The sequence below is a fragment of the Malania oleifera genome, chromosome 10 (genome assembly GCF_029873635.1).
Source record: "Malania oleifera isolate guangnan ecotype guangnan chromosome 10, ASM2987363v1, whole genome shotgun sequence".
Classification (NCBI taxonomy): domain Eukaryota; kingdom Viridiplantae; phylum Streptophyta; class Magnoliopsida; order Santalales; family Ximeniaceae; genus Malania; species Malania oleifera.
Window position 1 is genome coordinate 23,591,831 of NC_080426.1, and position 13,912 is coordinate 23,605,742.

Consider the following 13,912-nt stretch of genomic DNA (forward strand, 5'->3'; position numbering starts at 1 on the left):
AAAAAATAATAATCTTCCTAATATTTGACAAAATGACATAAGTTTTTTTTGAGATTTTAAAAATTTTAGGCATCCTTTGAGATTTAGTAGAGACATAAATCTTTCATTGTATTTGTAAAAAGATAATTTATTTTTTTTTATAGAAGATTTGTCTTTTTGACAAGATCCAGACATTTTCAAAATTTCAGGAAAGTCCTGACATTTCTGAAATCTCAAATTTTTTTTTTTTTTTTCAAATCTTAAGGAAAGTGAGTGCCTTTTTACCTCCTTTTTTTCTTTTTTGTTTAATACCATTTTGGCTCATTAGATTTAAGCTGTCTCCGTTGGGGCATTAGATGGTTTTTACTTGAATCATGAGTGATGAACATTTTGTGACTTGAATCTGATTCTTTGTGGTTGTTTTCATTTGGCTTGGCTTGCTTGTCCTTGAAAATCATGATTAAAGCCGGCAGATTTCTTTAATAGTAATGATTATGAATGGATTTGTATCTTGACCAACCTGTTTTAATATCCTTGGATGGTTGAGTAGGATACCCACTATCTTGCTTATTTTGTTTTCTTTGTGCTCTGAACGCAGAGAAGTGATGGTTATTTGCATTTTTTATTTGAGTTACCACACAAGTTAAGTAAAAATTGTTTAGTATGTAAAGTAGGAAAAGGACAATTATATTCAATGATTATGTTTTTGTTATACAAAAATTTATCCATATCGTTCTCTTGTTTTGCGCTTGACCTAATATGACAATTTGCTTTATATACGCAAGTCATATATAGATAGGTGTTCATAGAATTTGATAGTCATTATTTCACTATTTGAGGTTGAGAGGATGAATAAAATTTATTTTATAGTCCTTGGGATGTATGACATGATCAAAAAATTGATTAGCACAATGACATTTGATTTGTAAAGGTATAATGAATGAGTAGACGCTTTGAAAAGTATTATTAGATTTTGCAACAAGAATAATCACTGTAAATGGGGATGTGCTAAGATGACCTCATGTGCTTGATAAAGGTGAGAGAGATTGAAAGGAAGGAGTGGATTTTAAGGGTAGATTTGAAATTTTATTAATCATTAGGTATCATAATGGAATGAAATTCCCACGACGGGAGAAAGAGGGAGAATCATTAGTCCACTAAATGAGAAAATCAACATTTTATATTCTTAAATGAGTAGCAAAAGTATGATTTAATTTCTAACTAAATAAATTAAGGAAAATAATTGTTTCATTAACTAAAAATTGCAAAGAAAGTAAAAAAAAGTTTATAATACCTTTTAGAGGGGGTGTAAGTTAATTAAGACGATGCTATTAAGAGCAAGTGAAGCAATCCCGATGTGCACATGTGACAAAAGAAGATCATCATGGAATTGGAAATTTATATCTCATTCGAATTGGGATCCTGCCTATTCTCAAGCGATGCCAAATAAAATATAATTTTGACAACATTAATTGAGTACTCATAAATAAATGAAATTTGACTTTAATAAGTATGTATAAATTGATCATCCAATTAAAAGAGGGAGATTCCTTAATTAAGTCATAAGGTATATCCCATAAATATGGTCCGTATAAAAAAAAAAAAAAAAGAAGTAGACTCACATGCTTATATTAATATTTATATGACCAAACATTCATGAGATCCACATATAACCCAAAAAAAAAAAAAAATGCCACTATTAAATTGGAAGTTTAATTTATGTACTATTAGTTGATTGAGTTTTTTCAAAGATTTAATGAGTAAATAAAATATAAGTTAAGCTTCCAATGTAATAATTGGTATCCTCATCTATGATTCTCTAAAGATCCTAATCCTATGTTTGAGGAGGTCTTGGATTTGAATTTTTATTAATTTTGTAAAATGTAATACAAAATTATATTTGATTTTACTTAAATTCATACAAATTCAAAATCAAGACTCGAAATCTATTTTTCTAATTTAAGCCCACTAAAATGTTATTGGACCTACGTTATTATGACCTACACCACCTTATATCTCTTGCTTATGTGAATCTAGGTGCTAATGTGATATTTTACAGTTATTGTGTTCCAAATCTTACGTGGAGTTATTACTTCTTATAAATATTTCTCACAAATACATATATACATAGAGACATACATATTACATAAACACACATGAGTTTTTAAAAATATTATATATTTTTGGATAAAATACATTCACCTCCCTTGAGATTTGGTAAAAAGACAGGGACCTCCCCCAACTCAAGATTTCAAAAATTCCATTAAACTCTCCTAAGATTTCAAAAATTCTAGAAACCTTCCCTAAGATTTAATAGAAAGACACAAACCTTTTTTCAAACAAAGATCTATGACACTTTTAAAATCTCAGAAAAGATTTCTAAAATTTTTGAAATCGTTAATGACTTTTTATCAAATTTTAGGAAAGATAATGTATTTTAACCCAAATTTTTTACTTATATATATGTGTGTGTGTGTGTGTGTGTGTGATTTGAAGGCAAAAAAAAGGTACTAATGTACATTCAATCTCAGCTATAAGTGATTGGGATTGCATTTGAAGCTTCATTAAATAAGAATTAAAAGGAAAATCAAATGGGAGATAATTTGTGATTTGTTGTGCTCACTAGGCCTAACAAATCAATAAAAAATATAAAGGGAGAAATATTTTTTCCTCTTTTACTTTTTTCTTTTCAATTTATCACATATTGATTGAGCAATAGTTTGTGATTTGATGTGTCGGCTACCCTATTAAGATTTTTTTTCCCAATTTATCCCATTAGATAAATTTGAGTTTTGTCTCAACCAAGCCGCTTGAAACTTGAAAGCCTGACACAGAAGTCTGAAGCCCTACCCTACTGTCTTTCTCCTGTCCTTTCCCCTTTTTCATTGGTTGAATGTGCATTTTGGTTGCTACTAACTTTATTACCTTTATTTTATTTTTGCATGATGTCGGCTAAGATTTAAGCATTTGTATGATTTTGATTCTTCTTGATTTTGCTGGTTTATATGATACCTTTGATTTGCATGGTTGATTTCATTGATTTGCGTTTTATATGCATAATAATTAAGATTAAAAAAGTTTTATTTTATAAAATAAATAAATAATAAAAAGTTTACTAAAAGAGTAGATGCCGATGAACCATCTCTTTTTATACTTAAGAAGAGTCTTATCTTCTAGTAACAGGAAATTCAAACATGAATTTATCTTATAATTCAACTGACAATAATCACGAGCAACTGCCTCTTGACTTAAGTAAGCGATAAATAGTCAGAACAAATAAATATAAGTTAGGTTGAACTAATAAGTTAAACGATTGAGAGAGAATCAAGTAAAATGTATATATATTAGCGCGGACGAGATGAATTAACCAAAAATACTAGATTGTTATGTTCAAGTGAGGGTAGGTTGGTCACTTAGGTACTAGTTGATATGTCTTTTTGTAATAAATGCATCAAAGTTGATAAAAAAATGTTAGCAATATAATTGACAACGCATAAATGTCAATTAACTATTATGCATAGATCAAATAGTAATTAGTGCACCAAACATGCCCTACAATCAATATTTATTTTCTAAGATAACCTGGTGCCCATATACTAATGCTTACTAAAATTCATGTAGACTTCATGTAGACTTAAGAAAGTAATTTACTTTTATTAGTGCTCTTATTCGTGTAGTTGACTTACGCATTAGAGCATCGTCATTACTCATTAGAGTTAGAGCATCTGTAACTAGTTTTGTTTTGCAAGTTTTTAACTTGAATGCTATTGTCAAGCACTTTAATTTAGTTTTATTTTTAAAATTTGTCTCATCTTTAAGAGCTCAAACAAAAGTTATGTTAACCTTTTGAAGTATAACTTCAATTCTAAAAAGAGTTGTTATTCCAGTAATAAACAACTATATTTTAACTTCAAGTTTTGAAAGTAAGAATAATTAGATAGTCTCTACAAGTCAAGTATTGTACCAAATAAAAGTTTATAATATCTTTATGGGCATGTGTCTACACATGTGATTACGAAAAAAAAAAACCCTCATCTTACATGTGGATGTTTACATCTTATCTAGTGATCAATTTGGGTCCTATCTAATTGCAAGTGGAGTCTAATAGCTAATTGAATTTTTTAGAAATATTATTAGAATATTTTGATCAAGTTTCCTCGTAATTAAATTAAGTCTAATTTTATTTTTTTTAAACTTATTTTTAGTCTGTAGTAGGCTCACATGGGCCTTGGACTATAAAATAGGAGACAAGAAATCTCAGACACGGTATCTGTTCCTATCTTTACTAGATTCAAATTGGAGCTCTACAACACAAAAGTTTCAAACTTCAACTACTAAAATATTCCTTAAGAGACTGCTAGTACAAATTTGGTGAGCAAATTGAATACAATTTAAATTTCTAAGGTCACGACTAATATCCCTTATATGATCCTTTGAAGATCATAATGATTTTTGTCATACACAATAATAGATGCAATTTGTTTTTATAATTTTATATTTTTCATATAAATTCTCATGCTTTACTCTCAATTTATTCCATTTTTACATGTCAAGCTTGATAAAAATGTCAGTTATTATACATATATATATATATATATATATATCCACCTCCAAAATATTATAATTTTTTTTATTGAATTAGAAAAAATATAAACACCCATTGTGTTGAGCTGTAGTAGGTGGAGACGTCGACAACACCGACCCCAGCCGCTTCCGTTGAAATATTAAGCTGCAGTAAATGGAGACCGGCAACCACCAACCCTACCCACCTTAGTTGAAATTAAGCTAATGACTCCACCCCCATCCATGGCTATATATAGCAGATGTGTGTGTGTGTGTGTAATTGTGTGGCAAAAGAATTGTGTGGAAGAAGTGTGAGGAACATAGTGAAATTGTGTTAGTAGAGAGAGAGAGTTGAGTTAAGCAGTGGCTTCTTCTCTTTTTTTCCCTAGTTATAATGAGATTGGTGTGCTCTATGGATGTAGGTCAGATTGGACCAAACCACGTTAAATCTGGTGTTCCATTTTTGATTGTTTATATTTGCCCGTGTGTGATTATTGTTCCTAGATCTCCTAACAATTGGTATCAGAACTAGATCAAAGTGAAATTGCCAGATCGGAGCCTCTGTTTAGTATCTCAAAACTAAATTTTGAGCCTACCATCGTGTTTCTCTCCTCGAGACAAAGCCAACGGTGTAAATTGAAGTTTGAACGGAGGTCAGACGAGCCCACACGCGCCATCGGCAATAAGCCGTTTTTTCCACGTGCTTCCATGCGCCCCTAGGTAGTTGACACGAAGCTTCACGCGCCCCCACATGCCCACGAGCTCACGGTGAGAGTTGAAGGTTGAAGAAGGCTGACATTAACATGACGTCAGCATCTTAGTCAACCCTCTATAGCGCCGCGTCACACCACGTGTCGTCCAGTCAGTCGGGACCCACTGCAACGTTAGCCGCAGGTTAGCATTCGAGACCCATAGCCATGTCAGCGCAGGGACCCACAACCACGTCAATTGCCATGTCAGCACTAGGACCCACATTTGCCACATCAGTAGGTGGGCCCCACATTGTCGCGTTAGCAAACGACGTCAACTAACAGCTTTAGTAACGACGTTAGTATATGAAGGGGTCTTTGAAAAGCTTGCTTTGGAGTTTTTCATTTAAAAAAAAAAAAAAATTTGCACTTGAAATAATTTTTGCACATTTGTAAAATGATTTTTCATGAAATATAGAATGCCTAAGGTCAGTCTAGGGTCAAGTATGAGTTTCAAATTAAATCATAAGATGCATGTACAATTAAACCTGATTAATTATTACAACCCAAAAATAAATAAAGTCTTCAAGCTTACTCTCATGATTCCCATGGAATACATTGATTGGTGCAAGCTTGAAGTGCATTTACGACTTCCATTTTGCATCCTTCACTTGTGCTTCCAAAATTATAAATCTGTATATATTCACTAAGTACACAAGTGAGATGTTGTTACTTGCTATAATCAAAACAGGGATCGGACTCAAAAAGTCAATATCAGATGTCTTTTATGCTTTTAAGATTTGGAAAGCAATGGTTGAAAATGAAACTGGTTTTAAAATCAAGAAGCTGAGAACCGACAACGATGGTGAGTATGAAGACACCAGGTTCAAGAAATTCTACTATGAGCATGGTATCAGGATGGAAAGAAGTGTGCTAGGTACGTTTAGCACAACAGCGTAGCTGAGTGGATGAATCGATGGTTGACTGAAAGAGCCAGGAGTATGCGTATACCAAAGTAGTTCTGGGCGGAAGCAATCAAGACAACAACATACTTGATTAACATGAGTCCATCAGTACCATTGGACCACCATCTACCAGAAGAAGTATGGTGTGGAAAAGAAGTGAAACTTTCATATTTGAAAGTTTTTGGTTGTGTTGCATATGTACATATCAGTGATCATGTCAAAAACAAGCTTGATCCAAAGTTCCAGAATGCACCTTCGTTAGCTATGGTGAAGATGAGTATGAGTATCACATTTGGGATGATGAAAACAAGAAGGTGATCAAAAGCAAAATATGATCTTCAACGAGAATGTGATGTGAGAAGACAGACACACAATAGAAACCACATAACCAGTTCATAATGGAACAACCTATGTAGGCATGGATGATGTCCCCAAAGGTGTTGGGACACAACAGTAAAATGCCGAGAATCCTTGGGCGGAGGAACTTGTGGAGCAGATTGTCACACCACCACCTTCTATTCTAGCTCCGTAGCTTAGGAGATCTTCTTGGCCCCATGTACCAAATAAAAGGTAAATAGATTATTTACTTCTTATAGATGGAGGAGAACCCAAATGCTATAATGAAACATGTCAAACGGTAGATTCGAGCAAGTGGAAGCTTGCGATGAAGGACGAGATAAAATCCCTTACCTCCAACAAAATGTGGGAACTAGCTTAGTTACCTAAAGGTAAGAAGGCTCTTCACAACAAGCGGGTGTACAAGATAAAAGAGGAGCATGTTGGCTCCAGTAGGTAGGGGTGAGCAAACGGTTGGTTCGATGAAATTCGGTTAATTAACCGAATTAACCAAAAATTTCGGTTAATCATTTTCATTAACTGAACCGACTGAATAAGGGATATTATCTGAACCTTGCTCAACCGAATTACCTGTTCAGGTAATTCGGTTAACCAAATTTAACCGAAATTATTTAAAACTAATTATTAAAAATAGAATATAATAGTAATTTTTTTTTACCAATTTTGCATAATTATTACCCCAAATTTGCCATTCATTTTAGTTTGGAAAAAAAAAATGTCACATAATCACTATTTTAACAAAAAAAAATGTCAAATCAGTAATATAATTGTGAACATGATACTATTTTCAGTTTGAACCTACTTTTAAGTAATGGAAATGGTACAGAACCAAAACAACCATGACTAACCAAAGCAGAATTTCAGCTATTGATAGCAAGAATATGTATAGTAGCATAGGAAATGTTCAGTCGAGCTTAACAATTTAAATGAAGCCTATTCTTTTGAAGAAAGTTGAAAAAAATAGCAAAAATAATACAAAAGCAAATATAAAGATAGACAGTGTGAGAACACAATCATATAGTGAAACAAGATGCTGCATTAAGATAAATGACCAACCCCATAATAGCTCTAGTCCACAGTCATGTGTATGCAAAAAAAAAAAGTAGATCCACTCACTGAATATGCACTACCCATGCTTACGCGAAGAGTCGAAGAGGGATTTGGGACATGTGAAGCCGCAAAGAGGGAGAACTGAGAGGGATTTGGGAATCGGGATGTCAGGAGAAGTCGCGAAGAGGGGCGTCAGGTGAGCCGAAAAGGGACGTCAACTGCGCCAACTGCTGAATTGCCGAAAAGGGCCATATTGAAGACTGAAGAGGGAGAACTGAGAAGTGGAGAAGCCAAGAACTCGAGAAGGACTGAAGGAGAAGTGGGGGGAGAACCCAGACCAGATTTTAGAGTCTAGAGCCTACGGCGTAGAGGTAGAGGAGACTGGAGAGGACAGCGGACCACTAAATAGTAAACCCTACTACTAGTAGCCCTCCTCGACTCCTTCGTTGAGTCTGCTCCACCTTTTTCCCCCCATCCCTATTCCTTAAAAAATTAACATATATTAATTTATATTTGAAATTCAATTAATTATTAAATCGGTTAAACGAATTTAAATTTCCTGTTGACCGAACCGAAACTCGATTCACCGAATTTTGGTGAATCTTAACCAAATCGACCGAACTAGTTTTTTTACCCGAACCAAACAAACTAATTTCGGTTGGTTAAATCGGTTAATTTGGGTTTCCTCGAATTATGCTCACCCCTACTAGAAGGTACAAGGACCGGTTGGTAGTCAAAGGCTTCAAGTAGAAGGAAGAAATCAACTACATCGACAACTTTGTACCAGTTGTGAAGCTAACAACCATTAGATCAGTCTTAAACATTGTTACCTCGGAGGGCCTACATCTCAAGCAGTTGGATGTGAAGACGACATTTCTTTATGGTGATCTAAATAAGGAAATTTACATGCACAAGCCAGAAGGATTCTCAGTGAAAGGTAAAAAGATTCTTGTGTGCAGGTTGAAGAAGAGCTTATGTGGTCTAAAACAAACTCCCAGGAAATGGTACCGAAAATTTGATGGCTTAATGCGCATGAATAATTTTCAAAAGTGTAATACCAACCACTGTTGCTACTTCAAGAGGTATCAGTCTAGCTATATTATTCTGTTGCTTTATATCGATGACATGCTAATTGCAGGACCAGATATAGAAGAGACTAGAAAATTGAAGCAACAATTGTCAAAAGAGTTTGACATGAAAGACTTGGGTTTAGCAACACAAATACTTGGAATGCTGATCTCCAAAGATAAGCAACAGGGAATGTTGCGGTTATTTTAGTCAGAGTATATTAGTCGTATTTTACATAGATTCAACATGAGCAGCGCCAAAGAGGTAAATACACCATTGGCCAGACACTTCCGCCTCTCCAAGGTTTAGGCTCCTTAGACAGAGGAAGAGAAGGACTTCATGGCTTACGTACCTTACGTCTTGTCCATTGAAAGTCTCATGTACACCATGGTTTGTACTAGACCAGACATTGACCAAGTAGTGGGAGTTGTTAGCAGGTTCATGTCAAATTCAGGGAAGACTCACTAGGAAGTAGTGAAGTGAATCTTAAGGTACCTAAGTGACACTATTGATAAGTGCTTATGTTTTGGTAAAGGAGACTTGAAAATTAAAGAGTGTGTAGATGTCGATTTTGTTAGTGAAGTTGATCACTGCAGAAGCACCACCGAATATGTGTTCTCTGTTGGCACAACAGTTGTTAGTTGGATGTCACAGATACAAAAGATTGTTGCCCTATCCACTACAGAAGTTGAGTGCGTAGCAGTGACAGAAGTTAGCAAAGAGAAGATTTGGCTTCAAGGTTTGTTAACAGAGTTTGGAATAAAGTAGGTGAGGAATGTTTTGCATAGTGACAATCAGAGTGTGATACATCTAACAAAGAATTCTACATATCATTTCAGAACCAAACACACTGGATTTCATTATCACTTCGTCGAATCTTTATTAGAGGACAGAGTGCTGGCATTTGAAAAAATTCAAGGTAGCAGGAATCTAGCAGACATGTTGACAAAGGTGGTGACTACAGAGAAGTTGAAGTTGTGCTCAATTTCAGTTGATCTTCATGCTTGAAGAAAGATGTGAGCACATCATTTACTTATACACTAGTTGAGATGGTGTCTCCGTTTCCAAGTAGGAGATTGTTGAGTTGCAGTAGGTGGAGGAGACATTAGTAGCACCAACCCCAGCCACTTTCGTTGAAATATTGAGCTTCAGTAAATGGAGACCAGCAGCCACCAACCCTACCTACCTTGGTTGAAATTAAGCTAACTACTCTACCCCCATCCATGGCTATATATAACATATGTGTGTGGTGTGTGTGTGTGTAATTGTGTGGAAGAAGTGTGAGGAACAAAGTAAAATTGTGTTGATCGAGAGAGAGAGAGAGAGAGAGAGAGAGAGAGAGAGAGAGAGAGAGAGTTGAGTAGTAGCTTCTCCTTATAATGAAATTGGTGTGCTCCATGGACATAGGTCACATTGGACCAAATCACGTTAAATTTTATGTTTCATTTTTGATTATTTATATTTACTTGTGTGTGATTATTATTCCTAAATCTCCCAACAAATTGAAAGTTAAATAGAGATAAACACTTATATATATCTAAATAATAACACTCGAAAAGTCTCAAAATTTCCGGATCTAAACTTACAAGGAAATGAGAAATAATGGAAATCCCCTCTCACCCTATAAAAAATGTCCTTCCCCCAACAAAAATATCTTTGCTGATGAACCAAGCCAATTGGCAAAAATTTTAAAAATTTTTAAGAGGGGAATCTGCTGCCGATTGTAAAGCCTGCCTCTAAAATCCTACCCTCCCCTGTCTTTTCCTCTGTTCTTTACTTCACTCCTTCCTTTTGTTCTAAACTATTTCGTCACTGTATTCTTTAATTTATGTCTGCCTACTATACCTCTGACAGTGACTGCATCGTAGAGAGCAAAGTGGGTATTCTATTTTTCACGCTATTATTTAATTGGTAAAATCCTACTTTCTTTTTTATTTTATTTAATTTTGGGGCAAAAGGCGTAATCTTTCTTTTACTACTTGCTTTCTTATTAATTTCATTTTGGTTTACTACTTATTTTGATTACTATTTCTTCTTCAAGTCAAGTTTTAAAAAGAGAAAACGCATTCATGGAATAGGTTGATAAAAGAATCAATGTGTAAACAAGAAAAACGGGATTTAAAAAATTTATAATTTTTTTTCATTTTTTTTTATCTCTATGATGTTAAAATTTTAGGTAGAAGATACTAATATTTCCTGAAATTTGGTAAAAAAACAATAACCTCCTTTCAATTTTCGAAAGTTTTAGAAACCTTCCTCTATTCTTTAAGTTTCAAGAATTTTATGGACATTCCCTCATGTTTGCCAAAAAAGACACAAACTCCCTTTCTATTTTGTGAAAAAATAAGTTTTTTTTTTATTATTTAATGATAGGTATATGTATTTTTAGCAAATCTTAAAAGAGATTTGTGATATTTTTTAAACATCAGAAAAGATCTGTGACATTTTTCAAAAGTCTCTATTTTTTTTACCAAATTTCAAAGAAAATAAGTATCTTTTACCCTAAATGTTACTATTCTTGTAACATCATCTAGCGAGACAATTTTTCATTTGAAAATTATGAAACTACAAAAATTTTTTATCATAGTATCATCAATTTTATAGTACGATACTAAGTCATCTCATAATATCACGTAAACTAATAAAAAATTATTTACAGGTTGTGCCACTGCATTTTCCCAAAATTGTAATTTTTTTTAAAAATTAATCACTTCAATACAAAAAATCATCCTAGAAATAAAAATCCAGACCCACTAATACAATAAGTTTTCTTCTATTTTTGATAAATTAACCAAGGAACTTTAATTCTTTTGTACCCTGAAGAACGAGGCAATGGCAGGAAGACAAAAGAGAAGGGTGGGTACATAACACCCGTTTGATAAAGACTTGCAGGAAGGCTAATCCACAAAATATATTTGAAACGTTTACAATCATAAATGATAAATCATAAATTAATATATTTTAGTGATCTTCACCTTGTTTTTTTTTTTTTTACGAAACCTCACTTTTATTGATAGCCCTCACTTATGTTATGACCGGAGGAGCCCATGAGTGGGTTTGATATACATGAGTGAACACTAACTTGACTCAAAAGTTTAAGCGTATTGAGTTTTGGACCAAACCATATATATAAGCACCCATCATCCACTTTAATTTTTCAATTTTTGACAAGCTCACAAGTAGAATTCTCAACAATCTTTCTCTCGCTTGTGAGTTCCAACCGCTCCCTCTTGAACGGAAACCATTTCTCTTATGGGAGTAAGTTCAATTCCCCAACAGTTGCTCAAGTGAGTCTTACTACCGGTGCCTTACGTATCTCGGATTGCCTTTCTCGTGCCTCCGAACCAATCTTACCTCCCACGTCTTGACCCTATTCTGATCAATCTCAGGCCTAGATGATCCTTATTGGCCTCGGTCACACACTTGGTCCTCCAACTATTAGCACGTCAAGAGAATTAGTTTCACGTCTCAACTTTTACGATGTCACTGACTCAGACTGGAGGAGCCCATAGGTGGGCTTCATACACATGGGTGAACACCAACTTGACCCAAAGGCTTAAACTTTTGGGTCAAGTTGGTGCTCATCCATGTGTATCAAGCACACCCATGGGCTCCTTCAGTCCTAACAAGTGATACTAGAGCCATGGTTTGTAACTCTAGGTCAACGACATCGTAAAAGTCGAGACGTGAAACTAATTTTCCTTTTCATTAAAGATCATATCTTTGCTCTGATACCACTTGTTAGGACTGAAGGAGCCCATGGGTGGGCTTGATACACATGGGTGAACACCAACTTGACTCAAAAGCTTAAGCCTATTGGATCTTGGGCCCAACTATATATATAAGCACCCATCATCCACTCTAATTTTCTAATGTGGGACAAGCTCACAAGTGAAATTCTCAACAATATCTTGTTAGGACCGGAGGAGTCTATAGGTGTGCTTGATACACATGGATGAGCACTAACTTGACCCAAAAGTTTAAGTCTTTGGGTCAAGTTGGTGTTCGCCCATGTGTATCAAACCCACCCATAGGCTCCTTCGGTCCTAACAAGTGGTATTAGAGCCAATGGTTCGTAACTCTAGGTCAGCGACATCGTAAAAGTCTAGACGTAAAACTAATTCTCCTTTTCATTAAAGATCACATCTTTACTTTTGATCACCTTCTTGTTTTCATCATCCCAAATGTGATACCCATACTCATCTTCATCGTAACCGACAAAGGTGCATTTTTGGGACTTTGGATCAAGCTTGTTTCTGACATGATCATTAACATGCACATATGCTACACAACCAAAAACATTCAAATGTGAAATTCTCACATCTTTTCCGTTCCATACCTTTTCTGGTAAATTGTTGTCCAATGGTATTGATGGACTCATGTTAATCAAGTACGCTGTTGTATTGACTGCTTCTGCCCAGAACTGCTTGGTAAGCCTGACTGCATACACATGCTTCTGACTCTTTTAGTCAATGACCAATTCATCCACTCAGCTATGCCATTGTGCTGAGGCGTACCTGACACAGTTCTTTCCATCCTGACACCATGCTCATAGTAGAATTTCTTGAACCCAGTGTCATCATACTCACCACTGTTATCGGTTCTCAGGTTCTTTATTTTCAAACCAGTTTTATTTTCAACCATTACTTTCCAAATCTTAAAAGCATCAAAGACATCAGATTTGTATTTCAGTAAGTGACTCGTACCTTCTGAGAATGAACGTCAATAAAGGTCACGAAGTAATTCTTTCCACTTGGGGATGAGACGGTCGTTAGTCCCCATACATCTGAGTGGACTAGTTCAAGTCTCTCCTTCTTTGGGGTATCGGTGAATGTTTGGAAACTAACCCTCTTCTATTTTTCGAGTATACAATCCTTGCACATATCAATCTCTACTGACCGTAGATCACTCAACTTTCCCTTTGAGTGCATCACCCTAAGTCCCTCTTCACTGATGTGACCAAGTCGTTAATGCCAAATGTTGCTATCGACATTTCCTGTAGCAACTAAAATAGACATACATGCATTAGAAGTCACATAAAGCGTTCCACTTTTCTTATCTCGTGCAATCGACCATGCACCCTATGAAATCTTCCATTCATTGCCAATGAATGTTGTGATGTATCCCTCATCTGTCAGTTGACCAACTGAGATCAAGTTCTTTCTCAGGTTTGGAATATATCTGACATCATTCAGCTTCCACACTGACCCATTCATCTTGATCTTCACAATCCCCTTGCCA